This window comes from Aedes albopictus, chromosome 3, assembly GCF_035046485.1.
Source record: "Aedes albopictus strain Foshan chromosome 3, AalbF5, whole genome shotgun sequence".
Classification (NCBI taxonomy): domain Eukaryota; kingdom Metazoa; phylum Arthropoda; class Insecta; order Diptera; family Culicidae; genus Aedes; species Aedes albopictus.
In genome coordinates this window covers 283,172,810-283,196,684 of record NC_085138.1, presented here as the reverse complement: position 1 = coordinate 283,196,684, position 23,875 = coordinate 283,172,810, and the positions used below count along the sequence as shown (strand labels likewise).

The 23,875-nt window shown below is 37.7% G+C and overlaps 1 protein-coding gene across 3 annotated transcripts in view; it reads right to left on the bottom strand.

Annotated features, from left to right (window-relative positions):
- Positions 1 to 23,875, bottom strand: part of LOC115257546 (uncharacterized) — a 380,825-nt gene that overhangs the window by 97,152 nt on the left and 259,798 nt on the right. For all 3 annotated transcript variants that reach the window (XR_009999519.1, XM_062861131.1, XM_062861132.1), the window contains one exon: positions 4,936 to 4,980. The gene's annotated coding sequence lies outside the window, so the exon portion shown is untranslated. The remainder of the gene's footprint in view (positions 1 to 4,935; positions 4,981 to 23,875) is intronic.

Genomic DNA, 23,875 nt, shown 5'->3' with positions numbered 1-23,875 from the left:
ATCAATAGGCAAGATGGACCAACCCATGTTCTTAGCCTGACGAAAGAACAAAAAAAAAAAAACTGCACATTAGGGTGGCCCACACTTATATGAAAAACAAAAATTTCGAAAAATGTCAAGTCTTACCTCCTAAATCAGTTGTTTTGGACTCCCAGAAGCTACTTTCAAAATTTGAGCAATATCGGTTGAGCCTAAGGGGACGCTCAAAACGCTTGAAGTTTGTATGAGAAAACTTGGTCAAATGTATGCAGAAATTTGAAGTTTTCGAATTTTGCCGATAGGTGGCGCTGTGAGTGTTCCATAAATAAACCCTTTGGTATTATTGTAGGTGACTATATGCCAAAGAACTTTGTCGAAGACCGCGAAGTGATCCGACGGCTGTGAAAAAAGTTATACCCTAGGCAAAGTGAGGCAAAGTATTGAGATTTCATTATTGATATTATTCCTTTACATGTTTTGGAAAAATAACAATAAAGTTTATCCTCACTTTTCCTAGGGTATAACTTTCTTCACAGACGTCGGATCACTTCGCGGTCTTCGACAAAGTTCTTTGGCATATAGTCACCTACAATAATACCAAAGGGTTTGATTATTGAACGCTTACAGCGCCACCTAGCGGTAAAATTCGAAAACTTAAAATTTCTGCATACATTTAGCCAAGTTTTCCCATACAAACTTCAAGCGTTTTGAGCGCCCCCTTAGGCTCAACCGATTTTGCTCAAATTTTGAACGTAGTTTCTGGGAGTCCAAAACAACTGATTTAGGAGGTAAGACTTGACATTTTTCGATATTTTTGTTTTTCATATAAGTGTGGGCCACCTTACTGCACATCAATGGCGATACCTTAGGCCATCCAAATCATTCTGGAGTTAAGGACTTTATATCTACACCGGTAATAACGCATCGATTGCATTTCAAACTTAGTATAGTGCGTTTTGGTAGTCATAGAAGATCAGTTGAATCATATGTTACTTGTATACACATCATAGAGGCATCCTGGATCATCCGAACTATTCCGAAGTTGCGAAATATGGTTTGAATTTGAAATGGTGTACCAACAGAAGTGAACAAACATAAGGTTTAGCCCATTTGATGTATACACATAGTGCAAGCCATGGGAAAGAAGTTTCCAGATCATCAGGGATATCTGAGGTCACCTTTCAGTATTATGTGGTTAAGGCCTTCAGATCTATACTCGTAACAAGGCATCCTGCACGTTCCAAACTTGGTGTAGTGTGTTTTAGTAGACATAGATGATGAGTTCAACAATATAACTTCAGAGCTTTTTTAAGTTGCCATGACTAACATCATTCCATGTTATAAAATGTATATTTGAATGTAATTCTTCAAGATCAAGTGATTTAAAAAGTAAACATAACTATTTGTATTCAGTAGACAGAGTTCAAAACTTCTGGACGATTTGGAAAACCTGGGGATCTATGTTACAGCTGTAAAATGACATAACTCATTTCTATCTAACAGCTACAGGGGATACTCAAAATAACTGGGACAGGTAGAATTTTTACTTTTCAAAAAATGTTCAACTCGCTGTAACTTTTCGAAAAGGGCATCAAATATTCTCAAATTTTTACTGTAAGTTCATCAACTAGTTGTGTATCAGTGGTTGAAATTTGGAAAAGATTGGTCCATTCTACACGAAGTTATAAAGATTCTAGAAAAAAGGTATAATTAATCGATAGCCAACTTTGAGCTGTTATATCTCCGGATTCAATGAACCGAAAGCAATGAAATTTTGATCATTTATGACTTACATAATGAACTTTAAAAAACAATTGACTTAATTTGAAATTATTAATAAGAAAAAAAGTTATGGCAATTTCATTTTTTCCATGTTTTTTCAGTAAATTTATCTATTTTTCATATGCATCCCATTACTTTTTCAATTTAATGCCGGCTATTTGGTTGCTTTCCTTTGAAACATAAACATATTCAATTCAATTAGAGGGAATGTAAATGAACTATAATTACTATCTTGAATTTTGAAACGATGATGAAGTTTTGGATAAATTGGTGTTATATTAGAAAAAAATAACTAATCGAAATAATTTTCTTTCGCGTGAAGAACTTTAAGTTTAGTTAAATGTTTTTAATAGCTCATTATATAAGTCAAAAATGATCAAAATTTCATTGCATTCGGATCATTGAATCCGGAGATATAACAGCTCAAAGTTGACTATCGGATAATTACACCTTTTTCTAGAACCTTTATAACTTTATGTAAAATGGTCCGATCTTTTCCAAATTTTGACCACTGATACACAACTAGTTGATGAACTTACAGTAAAAATTTGAGAATATTTGATGCCCTTTTCGAAAAGTTACAGCGAGTTGAACATTTTTTGAAAAGTGAAAATTTTACCTGTCCCAGTTATTTTGAGTATCCCCTGTACAACCCAAAGAAGGAGCTTTGGGCTATTTTCACTAACATATATCACATTTGCATAGATATATTACCCGAAATCGAGCGAATAACAAGTGGTGTACACTACATTTGCAGCTATATCTCCAAAATGTTCTAGCATAACATAATCTCCATATATGCATAAGATAGCACAACTAATCCCCTTGATAAAAACATTTTGGTTTTGAAAATCCACCCACTGTGTCGAAAGCTATAAGTATAACTATGCAAAAAAGTTGTCCACATCCTTTAAGGTTAAAGATGAAATCCCAGGTAAAATCCCAAGGAGAAATTCCAGGAGGAATTCTTTAAGTAATTGCAAAAAAGAATTCCTGAAGGAATTCCAGAAAACAATGCTGCAGTAATACCAAGAAGAGATTCCGCTGGAATCTTTTCAGGAATTCCTGAACGAGTCCCTAGAGGAGTCCCTGAAAGAATTTCTGGAATTCCCTTGGAAATCGAATAAAGAATGCATGATTCATTGTGGAATTCCCAAAGAAGTTATTTTGGGAGTTCCTGAAGGAATGTTTGGAGGAAGTTCAGAACGAATCACTGGATAATTCCTTAAGGGATTATCCAGTAAAACATCCCTAGATAAAGTAATCCCCAGAGGAATTACTAAAGGATCCTATCTGGAATACCCGAAGGGATCTCTGATCTCCCGAGTCTCCTTTAGGACTTTCGTTGGGGATTACTCCTGAATCTTTTCAGGGTTGCCATTAGAAGTGATTTCCTGATTCATTCATTGATTATTCCCGGGTTTTCTTTAGGAAGTTATCCCGGTATTTCTTCGGGATTCCTCACGGGATTTTTTTTTAAATAAATACTCCAAGGATTTATTCAGGGGTTCCTCCCAAGATCCCTGAGGGGATTTCCCGGGATCACTTTAGAGATCTCTGCAGGCATTACTCCAGGGACTCCTTTAGCGATTTTTTTCAGGGATTTCTTGTTTGAGTCCTAACAATAATCTTTTTTGAGTTCTCCCAGGAATGAAGACATTGAGTCCTACCGGGATTCCTTCGTTAATTCTTCCCGGGATTTCTTTGGGGATATCCCCTGGATGAATGTATTTTAAGGATACACTTCGGGATTCCTCTACAGATTTCTCCCGGGATTTTTTCCGGTATTCCTCCAGAAATTCCTTAGAATTCGAGTTCCTCCAGGATTCTCTCAGGAACTCCTCTTGAGATTCTTTCAAGGATATTCCTGGAAATTCTTCGAGCAATTCCTTTCTTGATACCTTCCGATATTTGTCCATGGATATTTTCCGGGATTTTCCTGAATATGAATTTCTTCAGATAATTTTGTCGGGATATTTGCAAGGATGCTACAAGCAGGTGTTGAGCGAAATGTATGTGGAGTGTGACCAAGGTTGAACAGTTGTTGTCGCGAACCAAGTGGTTTAGCGTTAAGTTATTAACGAGACGTAGACTCATATTGTTTGAAACCAGTTATAATTAGTCTAATCGCATTCGGTAACTCCTAATTGCTGATAACCGCAATGTCAATAGAACTCCAACTCCACTTTGTAAGCTTCGATATCTCGTTGCTTACAGTTATTGCAACACGAATTGATAAATTCACTTTATCAATATCCCAGAGGTTGAAAACCTCCGAAGAAAATCAAACCGACAGAAAATCACAAAACCAAGTGAAATCAAGATTTCCAAACCATATGCCTGAAAGCTTGTTTGTTCCTCTACTTGTTTCCATTTCCATTCTGGGTAGTTACGTACGTATAGTACAGCTCCACCCAAAGGTCGCTATATAATCCTTCTTATGGGACACAATTGTTTTCGACCCTGTTATGCTGCTGCTGTATTCTAGCCCGCAGGGAACCCGGAGACTTCGAACTGAATCAACATGAAAAACACGTCACAAAGTGACATGACCTGGGACCTACCACCCTCTCGAAACATACGTCGCGTCGCATCATCGGCTGGCTGGGACCACACAAAAGCAGAAGGATGGCAAAAGATGAATGGATGGATCGGTGCGGTTGTTTGAAAAATGACGCAAACTGTCACCACGTTGCAACTGCTGCTGCGGCTGCTACTGATACTCCCCAAACGGCAGCAACTCAGTCATACAAATGATGAGGTTGAGGTTGATGCTAAGGTGGAGAACTAGTGCCAGGACCCATCGCACAATGTGAGAAGATAAAAATGAAATAAAAAAAGAACGACACTTCGTCATGAATCAGGGATGGATGGACAAATGCCCGAGGTACGTACGTATAGACAGACTTCATACCCTTTCGACGACAGAGGGTGTATGGTTGGACCTGAGAAGGTCGCAGGAAAATAGACAGATTTTTTCTGATTATAGCTGGCAAGGACAATAAATCTCCACACGTTAGCAGATGGCATCGTGGCTTGCTTTTTACGATAGTTGGGATGGATGATAGACCGGACTTGGTGATAACAATGCTGTCCACGAAGTTGTTGATGGAAATGAAGCAGAACCAAAGAAAAAAGCCTTAAAAAGGGGGGCTTTGGGAGTTGAATACTCACCGATTTGAAAAGCAATTTTTCATAGTCATGTTTTCGATGAAAATCCTGAAATGGAAACGAGAAAAACAAGATCATTAGGATGCTATCAATAGATTGCCCTTCGGGCTATTGTAATACTGAATTGATGGCTGTGGTTATAAATATTCAACCAGATAATTGCCTTGTGGTTCAACAGTGGCATTATCCATGACCAACAACTTACATTTTCGGAATATATTTAGCTCCGACTCTGTAATTGAAACCCAGTAAAAAGTGTTAAGCTTTCATCTCCACAAAAGCGCCAATCTCAATGGAAACAATTAGAATACCATCGGTTACAAAAGGCCAATCAGATGGGTTTCAATGTGTGCAGTGTACCATCAGAAATACGATTTCAATTGGGCTCATAAATATTTGGTTCGAATTTCGGAGCTTCAATTTAGTGAAATTCGTACGCTTCCAAAATTCCACCGTCACCACAACAGATAACCGTCCTACCAACAACAGTGTTGCCGGGCTAATCCCGGAAATGCTGCAGCAGAATGGTGTCGCTACATGGATTAAATTCCAATTGTATTTCCGACGGGCGTGTTTAGCGCGTCCGCTTGGAAAGGAATAAGCGAACACATTGTCTGGCTCGGGAAAGGACCAACAAAATATGCGGCGAATAAATGTTGCTTTTTGATGCAACTTTATTGAACTTTAATTGTGAGGTGGTTTGAAGATTTCGCAGCGATAACAGACTTCTCTTTGTCACGAACTATTTGAGCGTCCTATTATTTTTTGGAGCTCCAAATCGAAAAGAAAGTTTGATGTTGGTCAAATGATTTCCATCTACCTTTGGTACCTTTCCAAAATTCTACCAAATTTGTTTTACTTGGATTTATAGCTTGGATTTTCAATCTCAGGCTGATCAATCTAACCAATACTTTACTTCCTACTGAAGGAAAATGTTATGTTGGAATGAAATGAATAGTCAACTTAAACAAGCTGCAGAAAGAAGGTATTGCATTAAGTATGGTTTCCTAGTAATATCGAGGGATTGCTACTGCCCATAACTGCATATTTGTGACATTTACATATTTTGCTGGTACAAGTCAATATCGGGGAACATCAGAAATAGACTGGCCCAAATACAAAAATGTCGAAAACTTCCACGAGGCACCCTCTAGAATCGTGCATTTGGATGAGAAGAACAATCTGTGAAATATTCAGCTCAATCGGTTGAAAATTGAGCTGGCGCAAACGAGTTGAAGGTTTGTATGGGATGTTCAGTCCAAATATATGGGAAATTATATGACCTCTAGTCCCTCATTCAGCACGCCGGTTTGGCGAGTTCGATTTGACTAAGAATTGAAAGAATGGTAGTTGATACCCTAAAGAACAACTTTGTAGAAGACCATATCATGATAAAACTTAATGTGGTTTCGGTTTCGGCCAACAAAAGCAGGATGAGGACATCTTCCCCAGTTTACTCTCGGTTGTTATATGTACACACTTAGAAAAAATGACGGATTACGGTAAAATTTGACCGTAATCTCAACAGCTGAACGTACGGTAAAAAGTTCGGTGATTTTTCAAACCACCGAACGTACTGCGAATCTCAGGAAAATGCATCTGTCAAAATTACCGGAACGTTCGGTACTTTTTACAAATTTACCGTAAAAATCGCAGAACGTTCGGTATGTTTGTTAATAAATGAATTCTCAGTATCACTGAACGTACGGTAAATTTTACAAATTTACGGCGATTTTATGCGAGCACAAAAAACAATATTTTCATAAAAAACGTCAATGATGGGATTGAATACATGACCTTCTGATCAGGAACCACACTTGCTGCCACTGTACAAGAGAGTCTTGCTTGGAGATGATGCGCAAATTCTAATAGAACTGGTGCTCGAAGCTGCCGGCGTGGCTGTCAAACGCATTTTACAGTAGTACGGTAAAATAGTTCCATCACCGATCTGTTCGGTAAAATATTCACAGGTCTCCTGTAAATTTGTCGGATTTCACCGGTTCTTCGGTGATTTCTAAGATTTCACCAATTTTCTCCTGCAATTCATCGATTTCGCCGTAATACAGTAGTTTGCTTGTTTACAGACCAGTTTCGGTGATTTTTTTCACCGAATACTGTAATTTATTTTAAGTGTGTAGCACGTGTTTGAAGGTCGTAGCTTCCGCGCTACATCATAGGCAGCTCTGTAATTCTTCATTGTCTTGATACCCATTCACGTGCGTGAGAAATGGAAATACAGGACAACATAGCCGCCTATGATTTAATGCGCAAGTTTCGAACGAAAAACACGTGCTGCATGTAACAACCGAGAGTAAACTTAGGAGGATGTCCTCATCCTGCTTTCGTTGGCCGAAACCGCAACTGAATTGAGTTCTATCATGATATGGTCTTCTACAAAGTTGTTGTTCAGTGTATCAACTACCATTCTTTCAATTCTGAGCCAAATCGAACTCGCCAAACCGGCGTGATACAGCAATTCACAAGTACTTTCCACTACTTGAATCAAATTTTCAAGTTTATGAAAAAATACCATGTCATTTTGTCTCATTGACCAATGTAACCGCATAACAGCCACACTGCGAAAACAGACTGACTTTATAGCGTGCCATTATTCATACTCAAGCAGGCACAAATTTCCCAAATGGAGGAGAACGTGCCTCTGAAGCCGACCTACTGATACTCAAGCAGGGTTGAAAACACTCACTTGTACCCAGATACACTCACTTGCTATCATCTCTGCTCCGAAGCCTGACAACAAAAAATCAGTGTATGGAGGACTTTAAGCTTGCACTTTTATCTAAAAGTTCGTCGAATAGAGTAAAGGTCACACACAGGGGCCTACATCGTCGAAACCAAAACATGACGCTGAAAGCGAGCGCCCATCAGCATCGGACGGACGCCGACGACGGGAACATTCAAAACAACATGCATGGGCTTCGCTTCAGCCGCCCTTCTTGTCACTTTCTTCGACGCAACGACGGGTGGCGGCCAGGATATATGTAAGACGGGTATACAGATAGTATGGTCGTGTGCGTGGCCGACGGCTGGTGAATTTTGCCGTTTTTCGGTGAATTTTCTGAGCTTCTTATTCTTTTTCTGTTCTTTCGGTTCACGATTGGAATTTGTTATGGAAACTTTTTGCACCATAAAACAGAAAATTTCTTCAAATGTGCAAATAAATTAGGAAATTGTAGGGCAATTACCAGCAAGCATCCCTCTGATGCGATCTGGTAGCAAATATCGATGGTGTTTGCTACTTTTCTGTGATGTTTCAAGGTTTTAAGAAAACTCACCAGCAGCCGACTCGGTTTGCTATAAGAAATTTCGGCTCAACTTCGGGTCTCTTCGGGTAAACTTGTTCCGTTGCTAACGAAAAAATTCTCACTCATACGCGAACGCTCGCGTGTACATCTTCCCCCCCTGGGTGGCGGCTCATTTTCACACCGACTGGGATTCAATTGAAATTTTCAAATTGTCTAAAATGTGTGTTTGCTTAATATTTTTATGGGTAATGAACTATTTCAGTAAAATATGCATAGCATACATTAACATTACACAGATTTGCCGGTTGTTACACTCATTAATTGAGTTATAACAGAGAAATTCATTCGATGTCCAACGAGCGCGCGTGAGCTTGTGAGTGCGAAACAAAGCGGCGTCTACGACGACGCAGCACCGCCTGTTCATCGGTGACGATGACAGTCGGGCTGAGCGACGACGACGGCGCCTTGTTTCCATTGACGATTGAATCCATTGTTTACAAACTTCGTCTGAAAATTTCAATTGAAATTGAAAATGTAGGGCCCTGGTCACACACGCATATTGAAGCCGTAAGAGAGCAAGGAAGGCGACACTCCACACGTTGAATGCAAATTATGCTTACTCCGTGGAGAGTCGCATTCATAACTATGCCACGATTTTAGCATACGTATGCGACCCTTACTTTGTTAGACCATTTTTTTTAGATAAAACTACAAAGTAAAACTTTGGACTGAAAGTAAGTAAGTAAGTTCCCATCCCTGAATCCCGGAAGCTATCCAGGAAAGAATCTCAAAAATTCAAGGAGAAATCCCTAATAAAATCAACATCTTATACGATTGCTGGTTGTCTGGGAAGTGAATTTCGGGAGTTATACTTGAAAGAACGACGGAATTGATTCCGGGAGAAATCCATAGAGGATTCTCAAAGGAAATCCTTTAAAATACCCTTGAAAGAATGTCTGGAAAAATCCTTTTAAAAAACCCCAGACACGAATGCCACATAAGTGGTTAAGTGTCTTTAATAAATATTAATAATAATAATTTAAAAAAAAAAACCGAGAGCAATCAAATAAGGATCACCGAGAGTACTCAATGAAAGAATTTTGGTAGTACTTAATCAAGAAATCCCTCAAGAATCGCGGAAGGAATGTCAGGAAAAATGTCTGCAAATTTCCCTGCAAGAATCCCGAGAGAAAACCCAAAAATACTTCAAAAGAAATTCCTGAAGAAACCCCGAAATTTTCTTGAATGAATCTCATAAGGAGTCCGATTGATATCCAGGAGGAATCCTTGCAAGAATCCCGGAAGAGATCTCTGAAACAATTTTGAAGAAATCTCTGGAGAAAGTGAAGGGGAAATTCCCGAAAACATGATTGAAAGCATCCCTGAAGGAAATTCCTCTCAAGAGGAAGTAATGTAGGAGTCCCCGAGAGAAATCCCTGAGAGAATCCTTGAAGGAATCTTTTGAGAAATTTCAGGAGGCATCCCTGGAGCAATCCCTATGAAATCTCGAAAAGAGTCTATGGAGAAATGCCCGGAAATGAATTCCTGATAGAATGCTTCACAGAATCTCTGGGAGAATCCCTAAGAAATACCGGAATAAATAACGAAAGGAAACTCGGGAAGAACCAATGATGGAATCCCTGAAAGGAGTAAAGAAGAATCCCTAACGGAAGCCCTAAAGGAGACACGGGAGACGTCAATGAAGGAATCTCAGATAGAACACAGAAAGAAATTGAAAAAAAAAACAATCCAAGAAGTGAGGTAATCTCTGAATGAATGTCGGGAGGAATCTCTAAAGGAAACATTGGCAAGCATAATGAAGAAATCTCAGGTGTAATAATAGAACGAATCCCGGAAGGAATCCCTGAACACAGTCCAGGAGAAATCTCCACAGGAATCCCGGGAGAAAACCCAGAAATAATACTGAAGAAATCCGTGATGTAATCCTGGAATATTCTGTGAAAGAATCCCGGGAGGAATTTTTGAAGGAATCCTGGGAGTAGTCATTGGTGCATTCAGAAAAGGAAACCATGAAGAATTCCCTAAGAAATCCCTTAAGGAATCAATGGATCAATGGGAGAAATCCTGAACAAAATTCTGCAGAAATCCTTGGAGGAATCTCTAGTTAAATCCCTAAATAAAACCCGGAAAAGATTCATGAAGGAATCCCGGAAAGACCCCCGAAAGGAATCCCAGAGGAAATCGCTAAACGCAATTCCGGAATAAGTGCAGAGAGAAATCTATTTGAAAATCACAGGAGAAATCAATGAAGAAATCCCGGCGGAAATGTCTGCAGGGATCCAGCAAAGATTCCCTGATGAAACCTTGAAGAAACCCCAGAAAAAATTTCTACATAAATCATGTGATAAGTCAATGAAGAAATGCCGGAAAGAAATCCCTGAAAAAAATCCAGGAGGAATCTTTAACGGAGTTATTCAATCAATCTGTGTAGTACTACCTGAATGAATGCCAGAATCAATCCCGAAAGAAATCCTTATAGGAATTCCGGGAACAACCAATTAAGGAATCCCAGCAGGATTCAGTGAGGGAACCATGCGAAGTATTTCTGAAAGAATCCTGGGAGGAATTCCTAGAGAAAGTTCAGAAGAAAGTCCAGAATTTCTTTTAAATCAACCTGGAAAGAATCCTGTGAGAAATCTCTAAAAGAATCCCAGGAGAAATCAATGAAGAAATCCCCGGAAGAATCCCTGATGGTAGATGTCTGAAGGAATCCCGGGAATCCATAAAGAAATCCCGGAGGAATTAATGAAAGAATCTCAGGAGCAGAGATGAACCAGCCGCCGGCTGAAAATCTCTTTAATAAAGATAAATAATAAATAATAATAATAATCTCAGGAGGAATTCTGAACGGAATCCCAGAAAAAAAAAAATCCTATATGAATCCTTGTCAGATCTTCGAAGGAATTGAAGGAGAAATTCCTGAAGAAAACCCGGAAAGCATCAATGAAGGAATCCCAGAATGAATCTGAAAGAAAAGACAAAAAAACTCGGGAAGAATTTCGAAACAAATCCTTTAATAATCCCAACCAAAAACAGTTAAGGGACACTATGAGGAATCCCTGGTGGGATTTCTAGAGTAATCCTTGAAGGAAATCTAGGAAACTTTTACAAATATATAAAATAATCCCTAGTGGAATCCTTGTTAGAATCTCGGAATCCATGAAGAATCCTAAGTGAAACACCAGGAGTAATCTAGACGAAAACATCTTGTTGTTTGCACTTCACCGATTGCAAACATTGATTTATTTAATTTTGATGCATTCAGCAGCAGCGAAATCCAACTTTGAAGTGTCACAGAGCTTTTGTGGGGTGTGAACTGAAAGTTGGTTTAACAAGTGAATCTGGTAAAGTGAAAATTGAACGATGATGAAGAAAAACTCGGCTAGCTGCTGCCTTAGTGTGGTTGCCTTCGTCGTACGCAACATGAGAAAAAAAAACGGGAGCGGACCTGGTGTGGTGGTTAGAACACAAGACTATCACGCCGAGGACCTGGGATCGAATCCCACTCCCGACATACTCACAAAATGTGGGTTCCTCCTTCGGAAGGGAAGTAAAGCGTGGGTCCCGAGATGAACTAGCCTAGGGTTAAAAATCTCGTTAATACAGACAAAAAAAAAAACATGAGAAAAAATTTCAACTCGTAAGTGGAGTGAAATTGAAACGTGAAATTTCGCGTAATTATTCGATTTCCAATGATATAGGTACTGGTTATTGATAGTCTAAATTTTTGCTTTCATTTGATGAGCCATTTTCAAAGATAAATTTGAATATTTGTAATTATTGGCTATTGCTCGTCTGATATGATGGGAAATAGCGCATATGACGGAGTAGATTTCCATCCATACATTTCATTATAAGCAGTCGCGAAAAGACAATGCTCGTTGGGAAAATAACTAACTTTGTCTCATCGTGAGTCAGTCTCAGAGAGAAAAAATAGTTAATAATGATACAACAATTTCATAAAACAATGATGTATAATGGAATATTTGCCATTTGAATACCTTGAAAACCAGTAAAAAAAAACTGTTCATTATTCTTTGCCATTAGCAATTCATCAAAACCTCGCATGTGAGGAATTCCACGGAGTCATGTCAGTCGATCCTGAGCGACCATTTCAAAAATATCTGAAACTTTGCACAGTTTTTCAATTTCATATAAATCGCCATTTTTTGATATTAAACCTTCATATTCACTCACGACTAACTTTTCAAAAGGGTGTATGCGAAAATAGTTCTAAAATATTCTAAAAGCTGTACAGCAAAAACGGATTGTTCGATTGTTATAAATTTTTCAGCAAAGTTAGATAACTAAATGATGATTCCTTAGAAAATATACACTGTAAAAAATTTCTTTTTCTACTTTGAAAAAATATGATATTTGTCACAAAAACTCAAATATCTCAAAACCCTATCTTTTTACCAACTTCAATTTTTTAGGGGAAATGGCCCATTATATCAGCTATCTACCATAAAATTTTGGTGATGGTAAACTGATAAACAAAAAAGTTATGACATTTCAAACATTTAACAATTTTTACATTTAGTAACAAAAAAATATTTTTTTCTGTGTAAATTATTTCGAGAATTATATTTTGATGCTGATTTTATTGTAAAGGCTACCGCCTGAATTAAACAAGTTGTTTTCATGATACTTTAGTTTGATTATTCGTAATTACTATAGTATCTATTCGAAACTTAGACGCGATCCAGTGTTGTGATCAAAAATATTGAGATTGTCATACTTTTTATTGTACGTGACTGGTGAAAAAATCCCTTGATAGTGTTGAAAAGCTGTTGATTATAAGAAAAATGGAATTGAATTTATTTTTAAGACAAAAGCTGTATAATAAAAGTTTTTTTATACGCGTATACGTCTAGTTTATCCGCAAAAAAAATCCCTCTTACACACTTATTTCTGAATTGCCTGTTCGGTACTTTTTTGACGAGATTATAACAGCAGTACGATCTCGGTAGTTTCGGTAATCGATTTTACTGAGGCTCAGTAAAACAACTGTCAAAATCGTATGGAAAAGGTAAACAATGCATTTTTGCTGAACGAGTTCGGTGCTCAGCAGTTTTAATCTCGTCAAAAAATTACCGAACTCGGTAATCAAAATTAAGTGTGTAGAGAACAGACTTTATGATCGGAAGAATGCGAGTATCTTCAACAACAACAAATGCATAAGAGATACATACCACAGACAAACAGACGAAACGCCTAGAACAATTTTAGTGAAAATTCATCGCCCAGTTCACACTATCACCACCTGGTGGAAATGTTTCACGAAACACTGCGTTGTGCAATATCGTCATCAGAAGGCGCTAGTGTGAAACGTCAAACGCAAAGAAAAACGATGGGCGCTCTTCTTGTTATGAAAGCCACAACCAAGATTCAAAATGATCGTTGAAGGCGTGGTCAATGAAAATTTCGCCAGTGTTACGTTTGTTTGTCTGTATACATACCTGACAATGCTCACGAAAAAAAACAAAAAAATACTACCGCTATGAATATTAAAAATTGTATAGTATTTTTTTTCTTCAGCCACCAACACCAAACAAGTAAGTTAAAATTAATAAGTGATTTTGTTTATTATAATCTAACGAACAAGATGAACAGTCGCTTTCTCAAAGGTCTTCAACTCAACGCTCTCTTGTAGACCGTTTGATGAAAAAAAATGTTCAAAAGAGTTACGAAATCTCACCGAAAGCACCATAGATAAACTGAAAGAGACTGGTTATGCCCAAATGTCCACATTGTGTACAAAATTACGCATTTGCACGTCCTGCCGTCTAGAATTTGACAAACGAGCCATCTGTATATCATCGGTAAAGCAGGGCGCAGGAAGTTCGAAAACGACAACAACTGAGAAATTGCCATCAGCGACATCTGTTTAAACAATTTAATTACGCCCCTTTTCAAAAATGCCCTGTAATATTCTTCAACATCTATACCCATTTCAATATTTTTAACGTTGCAAAACACGCTTTCAACATTAATCTTGAAGAAGAGGGAAAACACTTGTCCTCAAATGTAACAGCAAATTAATGAATAAACGACTAATGCGCGGAGGGCGTGATAAAATCGGAACATTACGGTACATAGTATATTATATTATATGTATATATAATATATAATAAAAACAACTTGTTTTACTCACGCAAGGCCATTAACAATAAAATCAGCATCAAACTTCAATTTCCGGCCGAAATAATTTACACTAAAAAAAATTATTACTAAATGTGAAAATTGTGAAATGTTTGAATTGTCATAACTTTTTTGTTTATTTTCATGGTAGATTGCTAATACAATGGACCGTTTTCTCTAAAAAATTACGTTGGTAAAAAGATAGGGTTTTGAGATATTTGAGTTTTTGTGACAAAAATGATATTTTTTAATGTTAAAAAAGATTTTTTTTCACAGTGTATATTTTCTTAGGAATCGCCATTTAGTTATCTAACTTTGCTGAACAATAAATTCAGCATCAAATCGCGATTCCCGGCCGAAATAATTTACACAGAAAAATTTTTTTTACTAAATGTAAAAATTGTGAAATTTTTGAAATGTTATAACTTTTTTGTTTATTAGTTTACCATCACCAAATTTTTATGGTAGATTGCTAATACAATGGACCGTTTTCCCTAAAAAAATCAAGTTGGTAAAAAGATAGGGTTTTGAGATATTTGAGTTTTTGTGACAAAAATGGTGTTTTTCAATGATAAAATAGATTTTTTTTCACAGTGTATATTTTCTTAGAAATCACCATTTAGCTATCTAACTTTGCTGAAAAATTCATAACAATCGAACAATCCGTTTTTGCTGTGCATATTTTTGAATATTTTTGAACCATTTTCACATACACCCTTTTGAAAAGTTAGTCGTGGCTCTAAATAAAAATTTGATATCGAAAAATGGCGATTTAGATGGAACTGAAAAACTGTGCAAAGTTTCAGTTCAATAGAAAATCATGAAATAAAAATTTCCCTTAATTTTGATGCTGTTGCTTGGAATCGCTCAGTGGACAAAATATTTAGTTTGTGACTGGTCCACTAGGTGGCGTAAACGATGCTGCAAGAATGCATATTGTCACGATCTGTGAGCTTCATTTCCAATGCGAAAAAAAAATATTTCCCTGAAATCTTGACAATGATTAATAAATTACAGTTCATTTCTTTGGCAGAGTTGTTAAACAATACATACAAAAGTCGATGTATGTATGATTGTATGTTTATATGCTTGTATGTTTATATGTTTGTATGTTTGTCTATTTGACGTATCTATATATGTATGCCGGAACATAGGCATAACTCTGAAATACGCCAAGAAATCTCAATCAAATTTGGTATACACATTACTTAGGATGTGGAGGTTGTAAAAGGGATATTGAAATTCAAGATGGCGGCTTAGGTTCCAAGATGGCGGTCAAAACTCCAGAATATATGCTTTTTATCGGCATTGCTGCTTCGGATACTATGCAATATGGGTATCTATCGATCGGGCTTCACAAGTAGAACTCAAAAATGAACATTCGACGCTATTTTGAAATCCAAGATGGCGGATCATATCCAATATGGTGGCCATGGAATGGTAGTTTGATCTATAATACCATGCAGTATGGGTATCGATCGATCGGGCTTCATGAGTAGAAGTTAAAAATAGATATTTTACGCCATTTTGATATCCAATATGGCGGACCATATCCAAGATGGCGGCCACGGAATGGTGGTTTGAGCTATAATACCCTGCAATATGGGTATCTACTGATCGGGCTTTATGAGAAAAAGGGTAGAGGGTCACGGTAGATGGTAGGGTAGCGGGTAGGATAAAGGGTGGAGCAGACGGTCAGGTAGAGGGTTTGGGTGAAGGATAGAGTAGAGGGAGTAGAGTAGAAGATTAGGGTAGAGGATAGGGTAGACGGTAAGGAGAAGGGTAGAATAGAGAGTAGGTTTGAGAGTAGGAAAAATGTTAGGGTAGAAAGCAGGGTAGACGGTACGATTAAGCACAATATAGACTAGAGGGCTCGGTAAAGGATAGGGCAGTGGTTATGGTAGAGGATACCCAAGTAACCACGGCGCTGAAGCCTTATTGCATGCAGATATACGGTGTACTTAGAGCAATCATTACTTTACATGCAAACTTAAAGTTGATTTAAAGTGGAAATGGGCAATTATGCGACTGCTTCACGATTATACCAGTATAATCTTAATTTGATTCTATAATTGCCCACTTCCACTTTAAATCAACCTTAAATTTGCATGTAAAGTAATGATTGCACTAAATACACCGTATATCTGCATGCAATAAGGCTTCAGCACTGTGGTTACTTGGGTAGTTTAGAAGGTAGGGCAGATGGTAGGGTTGAAGGTTATGATAGAGCGTAGGGTAGAGGGTTGGAATAGAAGGCAAAGAAGACAGTAAGGTAGAGGCTAGAGAGTAAGGTGAAGAATTAAGATGAGATTACATGAGCTGAGGTTTTTTTTGAGATACCTTCAGAAGTTCTTTCCAGGATTTCTTCAGGCATTTCTTTCGAGAACCTTCTTAGGTTTATTCCCGAGATTCCTTCAGATATTGCTTCCGAGATTGCTGTATGAATTGCTCCGAAGTTCTCTTCAGGATTTTTTGCAGGGGTTGCTTTGGGAAATCCTGAAGGGATTCTGTTAGTTATTCTTTGATTGATTGATTTGTCTTTATTAGAGAGACTTTCAGCCCTTGGCTGGTTAGTTATTCTTTTCTGCATTCCTTCAGGGATTTGTGCTGGAATTCCTTCAAAGATTCCTTTCAGGATTCCTGCTGTTATTCCTTAAGAGATTCCTCCCGAAAAAAAATATGTAAAAGTATATGTTTCTTCTGAGATTGTTTTCAGACAATCCTAGATCATAGAGATATCTTCTATCCGAGATGAACTAGCCTAGAGCTAAAAATCTCGTTAATACAAGTAAAAAAAAGACATCTTCTATGGTTCCTGCAGGCCAGCTCAGCTTCTGACCGACATTCCTGTCATGATCTCTCTAAGGATTCCATCAGGTATTCTTTACGGGATTCCTTTAGGAATAACTTCAGGGATTGCTGCCAGAATTGCTTAAGAAAATCCTAAAAGGATCCTTTCAGAAATTTTAACCACCATTCTTTCATGGATTTCTGCTGGAATTACTTCACAGATTCATTTTAGTATACTTTCAAAGTGTTCTGTCGAAACCTATTCAGAGAATCCCAATGGAATTGTTTCTACGAGCCAGGATCCTCGCTCCGGATTTAAACAGCAACTCCTCCCGGGATTTCTTCTGTGATTATTTCAGTGATTCCTACTAAGCTTCCAGCTGAGATTCCCTCAGCTGAGATTCCCTCAGAATTCTACCAAATATGCCTCTCAGATTTGCTTCAATAAATCGTTCCGGAAATCCTTCAGGGGTTTTTGCCGAGAATGTTCTTCCCCCAGCGTTATGTTTTTCAGGCTTTTGTACGTAATTCTAAATTGCAATTGGTAGATCGAATAAAATAGAATTTTTGGTTGTTTTATCATTTTTCATGTAGCCGATAGACACATTATCTTTTTGATGTAACTATGATAGTACCCAGAATAACACCATAAAACTCACATATTGTTAATGAACAAAAAATTATGGAATAGTACAAATATAGGTGGAGAAGCCGTGTAGAGTATATCTGATTGAAATTTTTTGTCAAAACATAGAATGATGATGAACCTGGGCGTGTTAGTGGAATACCTGTAAGTACGAGACATTGAAGACGACCTTATAGTTGAGGTCGAAATACGTATCTGTCAAAGGATTTTTTTTTATTCCTTGTTGGGTATTTAGGTTAAAGGATACAAATTGAAAGAACAGTAATCAACATGATTTTCTTTTTAAAACATGCAAAATCTCTGAAAAATTTACGTATGGTGAGTTTGTGAGGTACTAAAGAAAAAACTCAATTACTTTATTAGAAATCATTATCTGTGTAAAATCTAGCTTCTGCCATTTTTTAACGTTTGTTTATGCTACACATAGTGAGCACTCTTTATTTGACTTGTTAAAAAAATGAGAAATGTTGAACACTGCAGTCAAAGCTACATGAAATTACAAGAACCGTGCATTGCATACTTTTAGGCGTTTATCGGGTTAGATTTCTGCCCCAATTTATAAGTCCTTTTTCTATTCTTTTTGAGTGGTTATCATCTCTCTCGCTCGTTTAGAGCTGTATTGTATCTATTCGGATCAGAATATAACGACAGCGCAGAAGTTGTGCTGAAACATAACTCGAGAAAATTATAAGATATTAAGGACCTACAATGAAGAATTTTTTTTGGAACTACACCATAGACTTCCATTTTTTTCGTCAAATCATGCTTATTTTATAGGAATTTGATCTTTGATAACAAATTTATTTAAAGATTTGAACTGTGAGACACCTTGGGCGTTAACGGGTTGTAACGTTTTGCGTTTTTTAGTTAAAATCGAAAAGAAAAATAAATAAATAGACTAAAAGTTATTTAAATTTTTGTTTTGTATTTACGTTAACGATATTGAAATATTTCATTTGTTTGTAAAATCGGCCCATGCCTGTTACTTATGCTCGTGTATGTCATAGTATGTGTTAAAGCTTTCGTGTTATTAGCGCTTTTATAGCATGATGCGCATGGCGCTTACATACTTTTTGACGGATTACAGTCGCACTGCATTTTTGTCGCCATACATGAAAATCGCCATGCCGAAATAGTTGGCGCGATTTGGAATAATAGTTAGCGATTTCAATAGTGGGACTTTTGAAAAGCGGCACAGTTTCGAGGCGCAAACGACATTCTCACTCGGTAATTTCGCTACGAGTACGGCTGGCAAGCAGAAGTGCGCGAGTTAAGTCTAAATCGTTCTAAAGTTTCTTGAGTTGAGTTGATTTCAAGTTTGAGTTCAAGCTAATTGAGTTAATTACGTTGTGAATTAATTTCGAATTGTCGAACCGAGGTCCGATATTTCGCGATTTCTGCTGAGTTTTATTGAATTACGGAACTAACTACGAAAAAAGCGCCCAGCGATTTTTTCGTACGGCTGGTTTTTGTGAATTTCGCTGATCCCGCTTTTGAACGGGAGTGTACATATGATAGCGAATTATTTTTAGGTAGCCGAGACTCACTCTTGCACTCCGCATACCTAGCCACCAGGCAGTTTGCTTTGATGGTGTCTAATTAGTATGCGTCGAGGAGTCGTGGGTTCGAATCCCACCAGAACGCGATTTTTTTTCACAAATTTCATCTCTCAATTTGTCAATTAGCAACATTTCGTGCCTTCTAATTACAAGTTTTTCCAGTACACATCTGGAATTCTTCTTAAAGGAATCCCTGAAAAAATTCCTTTACTTTTTTGAAGTAATCTCTGAAAGAAACTTCAGCTTGAATATCCTGAAAAGAATCAGCTTGAATATCCAGGAAGAACCCTTGCGAGAATCCCGGAAGAGATTTGTGAAACAATTATGGAGGAATCTCCGAAGAAATCATAGAAAGAATCGTTAAAAGAATCTCAAGAGGAATTTATATAATAAATAATATATTTCCTAGAGAAATCCCTGAGAGAAACCCCGATGGAATCCTAGAAGGAATCCCTTGGAGAACCTAAGGAGGAATCCCATGGGGAATCTCATGAGGAATCCCTAAAGCAATCCCTAAACAATATCGGAAAGAGTATCTGAAGCAATGCCTGGAAATGAAATCCTCATAGAATCCTTGAAGTATACATTGAAAGAATCTCTAGGAGAATTCCGAAAATTACCGGAATAAATTACGAAAGGAAACTCGGGAAGAACCAATGATAGAATCCCTGAAAGAATTCAAGACGAATCTCTAACCGAAGCCCTAAAAGAGACACTGAAGACATTAATGAGGGAATCTCAGATAGAACCCAGAAAGAAATTGAAAAAAAACAATCCGTGAAGTGAGGTAATCTCTGAATGAATGTCGGGAGGAATCTCCAAAGGAAACATTGGCAAACATAATGAAGACATCTTAGGTGTAATAATAGAACGAATCCCGGAAGGAATCCCTGAAGACAGCCCAGGAGAAATCTCCGCAGGAATCCCGGGAGAAAACCCAGAAATAATACTGAAGAAATCCGTGATGTAATCTCTGGAATATTTCGTGAAAGAATCCCGGGAGGAATTTTTGAAGGAATCCTGGGAGTAGTCATTGGTGCATTCCAAAAATGAAACCATAAAGAATTCCCTAAAAAATCCCCAAAGGATTCAATGAAGGGATCTTGCGAGGAATCCTGAACATGATCCTGCAGAAATCCCTGGAGGAATCTTTGGAAAATTTCCTAAAGCAAACCCGGGAAGGATTCATGAAGGAATCCCGGAAAGACCCCCGAAAGGATTCCCAGAGGAAATCGCTTAACGCAATTCCGGAATAAGTGCCGAGAGAAATCTATTTGAAAATCACTGGAGAAATCAATGAAGAAATCCCGGCGGAAATCTCTGCAGGGATCCAGCAAAGATTCCCTGGTAGAACCCTTGAGGAAAACACAGAAGAAATTTCTATAGGAATCCAATAATTCAATTAAGAAATCCCGGAAATAAAACACTGAAAATATCCAGGAGGAATCCCTTAACCCTCTAATACCCAACCCCGCCTCTAGACGGGGTACAGTTTGAGCATTTTTGTAAATTTTGTTACGTGGAAAATCAAAATTTTTATATTTTTGGTTGATATTTTTAACTGTTTTGTATATCTTAAAATGGTTGTTGGTGTATTTTAAAACGTATTTACATTTTTTTTAAATCATTGAAAAATTGATGTTTTAGTCACCTTTTAGAAGTCATTGTTTATTTTGTATTGAATCGTTACAAATAATATATTTTAATTTTTTCCCAAATCATTCTACCCTAGTTTAACAGTTTAAGGGAATCGAATACACTCTAAAATTATTTTCCTTAAAATTACACGGAAAATAAAATTTTAAATGGAAAAAAAAAATAAAATAATATTTCAACAATAATCATGAAATCTCAAAACGTTTTCATCTCAAAAAATTCGTACCCCAAGTAGGCTTCCAGGAAAAATATAAAAGTGTGGGGATGTTCAAAAATAAAAATTAGAAAAATCAAAAATTGAAACTCACGAAATCAAGAATTAAAAAGAATCATTTCCAAAACATGTTTAAATCGATTTTAGATGACGAAAAATGATATTTAGATCAAAATCAAAAATTTGGGTATTAGAGGGTTAAGGAGTAATTCAATTATTCTGTGCTTAACTACCTGAATGAATGCCGGAATCAATCCCGAAAGAAATTCTTGAAGGAATCCCGGAAAGATTCAATTAAGGAATCGCAGCAGGATTCCGTAGATGAGGCATGAGAGGAATTCCAGAAAGAGTTCTGGGAGGAATTTCTACAGAAGACCAGAAGAAATTTTTGATGGAGTCCTGGGAGAAAACTCAGGAAGTATAGTGTAGAAATCCCTGAATTAATCCATGAATCATGTAAAGAATCCTGGGAGAAATCTCTAAAAGAATCCCAGATGAAATCAATGAAAAAATCCTCGGAAGAATCCCTGATGAAATATGTCTGAAGGAATCCTGGGAGAAATCCATAAAGAAATCCCGGATGAATCAATGAAAGAATCTCAGGATGAATTCCGGAAGGATTCCCCGAAAAAAAATCCTGGATTAATGCTTGTCAGAATCTATGAAAGAATTCCACGAGATATTTATGACAAAAACCTAAAAGCACCAATGCAGCAATCCCGGAATGAATCTAAAAAAAAAACCTCGTGAAGAATTTCGAATCAATTCCTGAAATAATCCCAACCAAAATCATTCAAGGAATACCACGAGGAATCCTGGAGGAATCCTTGAAGGAACCCCAGTAGTAATGAAGGATTTTTTGGTGGAATCCCTGTAAGAATATCGCATCCCATGAAGAATCCTGAGTGAAATACCAGGAGTCATCTAGACGAGAACATCTTGTTGTTCGCACCTCACCTATGGAAAAGTGATTTATTTATTTAATTGAACAGCTTTTGATGCATTCAGCAGCAGTGAAATCCAACTTTGAAGTGCCACAGAGCTTTTGTGGGGTGTGAATTGAAAGTTGGTTCAATAAGTGAATCTGGCGAAGTGAAAATTGATCGTTGACGAAGAAAAATTCGGCTAGCTGCTGCCTTAGTGTGGTTTCCTTTGTCGTACGCAATACAAGAAAAATTTTCAACTCGTTATTGTAGTGAAATTGAAACGTGAAATTTCGCGTAATTATTCGATTTCCAGTGCTATAGGGCCTGGTTATTGATAACCTACATTTTTGTTTTTTTTTTTGCATTTGATGAGCCATTTTGAAAGATAAATTGGAATATTTGTAATTATGTATTGGTTATTTCTCGTCTGATATGATGAGAATTAGCGCAAATGACTAAGTAGATTTTTTCCTACATACATCTCATTATAAGCAGTGGTGAAACGGTATTGCTCATTGGGAAAATAATTAGCTTTGTCAGTCTCAGATAGAAAAAACTCGTTAATAATGATACAACAACTTCATAAAACAATGATGTATAATGGAATATTTGCCATTTGAATACTTTGAAAACCAGTGAAAAGACTGTTCATTATTCTTTGCCATTAGCAATTCATCCAAACCTTGCATGTGTACTACTCAGTCTAAAGCGAAACGCTTCTTTTCAATATCAAGTGCCGTACCCACACCTTATCCCAACCAACCCCTTCTCTTCAAACTATTCAGAATCAAGTATGGAAAATTAAGATCTCGCTCATGTCGATAGGCTTTTCATCAAGTTCGTCACGCTTTGGGCTTTTTTTCCTTCTTAAGCAAACTCTATCGAAGAAAAGAAGACTTCTCCATTGCAGCCAAGCCAAAGTCGCCAACAACACACGCACTCACTCAGCGCCATTGAACGAGTGGGGTCTCAATCTTCTCCATTTTTCAAGCGTTTTCATGAAGACTTGCGCTAAGTTCGGTCACCCCACCCCCGCTTCCCGGAAGGAAACTGAAAATAAAGGCATCCCGTAACTGTCTGCCTCGAAACCCTCGAGCCTGAAGCACACCAACCCCGCCAGCAAGGCAGGCAAGTGAGGTTAATAAATTTAGTTCGCCTTACAACAAACCACAAATGGGGGACTATTCCCCCACATTCTCTCCCTCAAACGGCGACGTCATGTTCCCGACATCCGTTCCGTTCGGTTGCCAGATGCTGCTTCTTCTACGAAGAGGATAGAGGCCGCTTCGCTTGGTGTAGTGGATGTAGAACCTTGCGGCATTATTTCACATTCTTTACGGGTGCACACTTCCTTGGAAGTTGGGAAATTCGCCGTTTCCCGTCGGTCCCCCACCATTGCCGCGCCGCACCAGTCGGGGCGCCACAGCTTTTGTATCGATATTGAGACACGAAAAGCAAAAGTTGTCGTGGGAAGGGAAGAGGAGGGGATGGGCGCATAGCAGAATTTTCCCACAATTCCTTTTTTTTCTTGCGTGAAAGCTTCCCTTTAGTGTGGATGGTTTTGCTATTTTTCGTTGCCTTTAATGGGGAAGGTTTGACGTGAGCGCCTGCACCACCGTGTCCATAGAAATTGCCGTCTCAGCTGAAAAAAAAAATACGCTCAAGAAAAACAAAACAAAAGTAAGGGAAGCGTTAGGGAAAGCTGGGGAAAGTTTCCCCAAAAC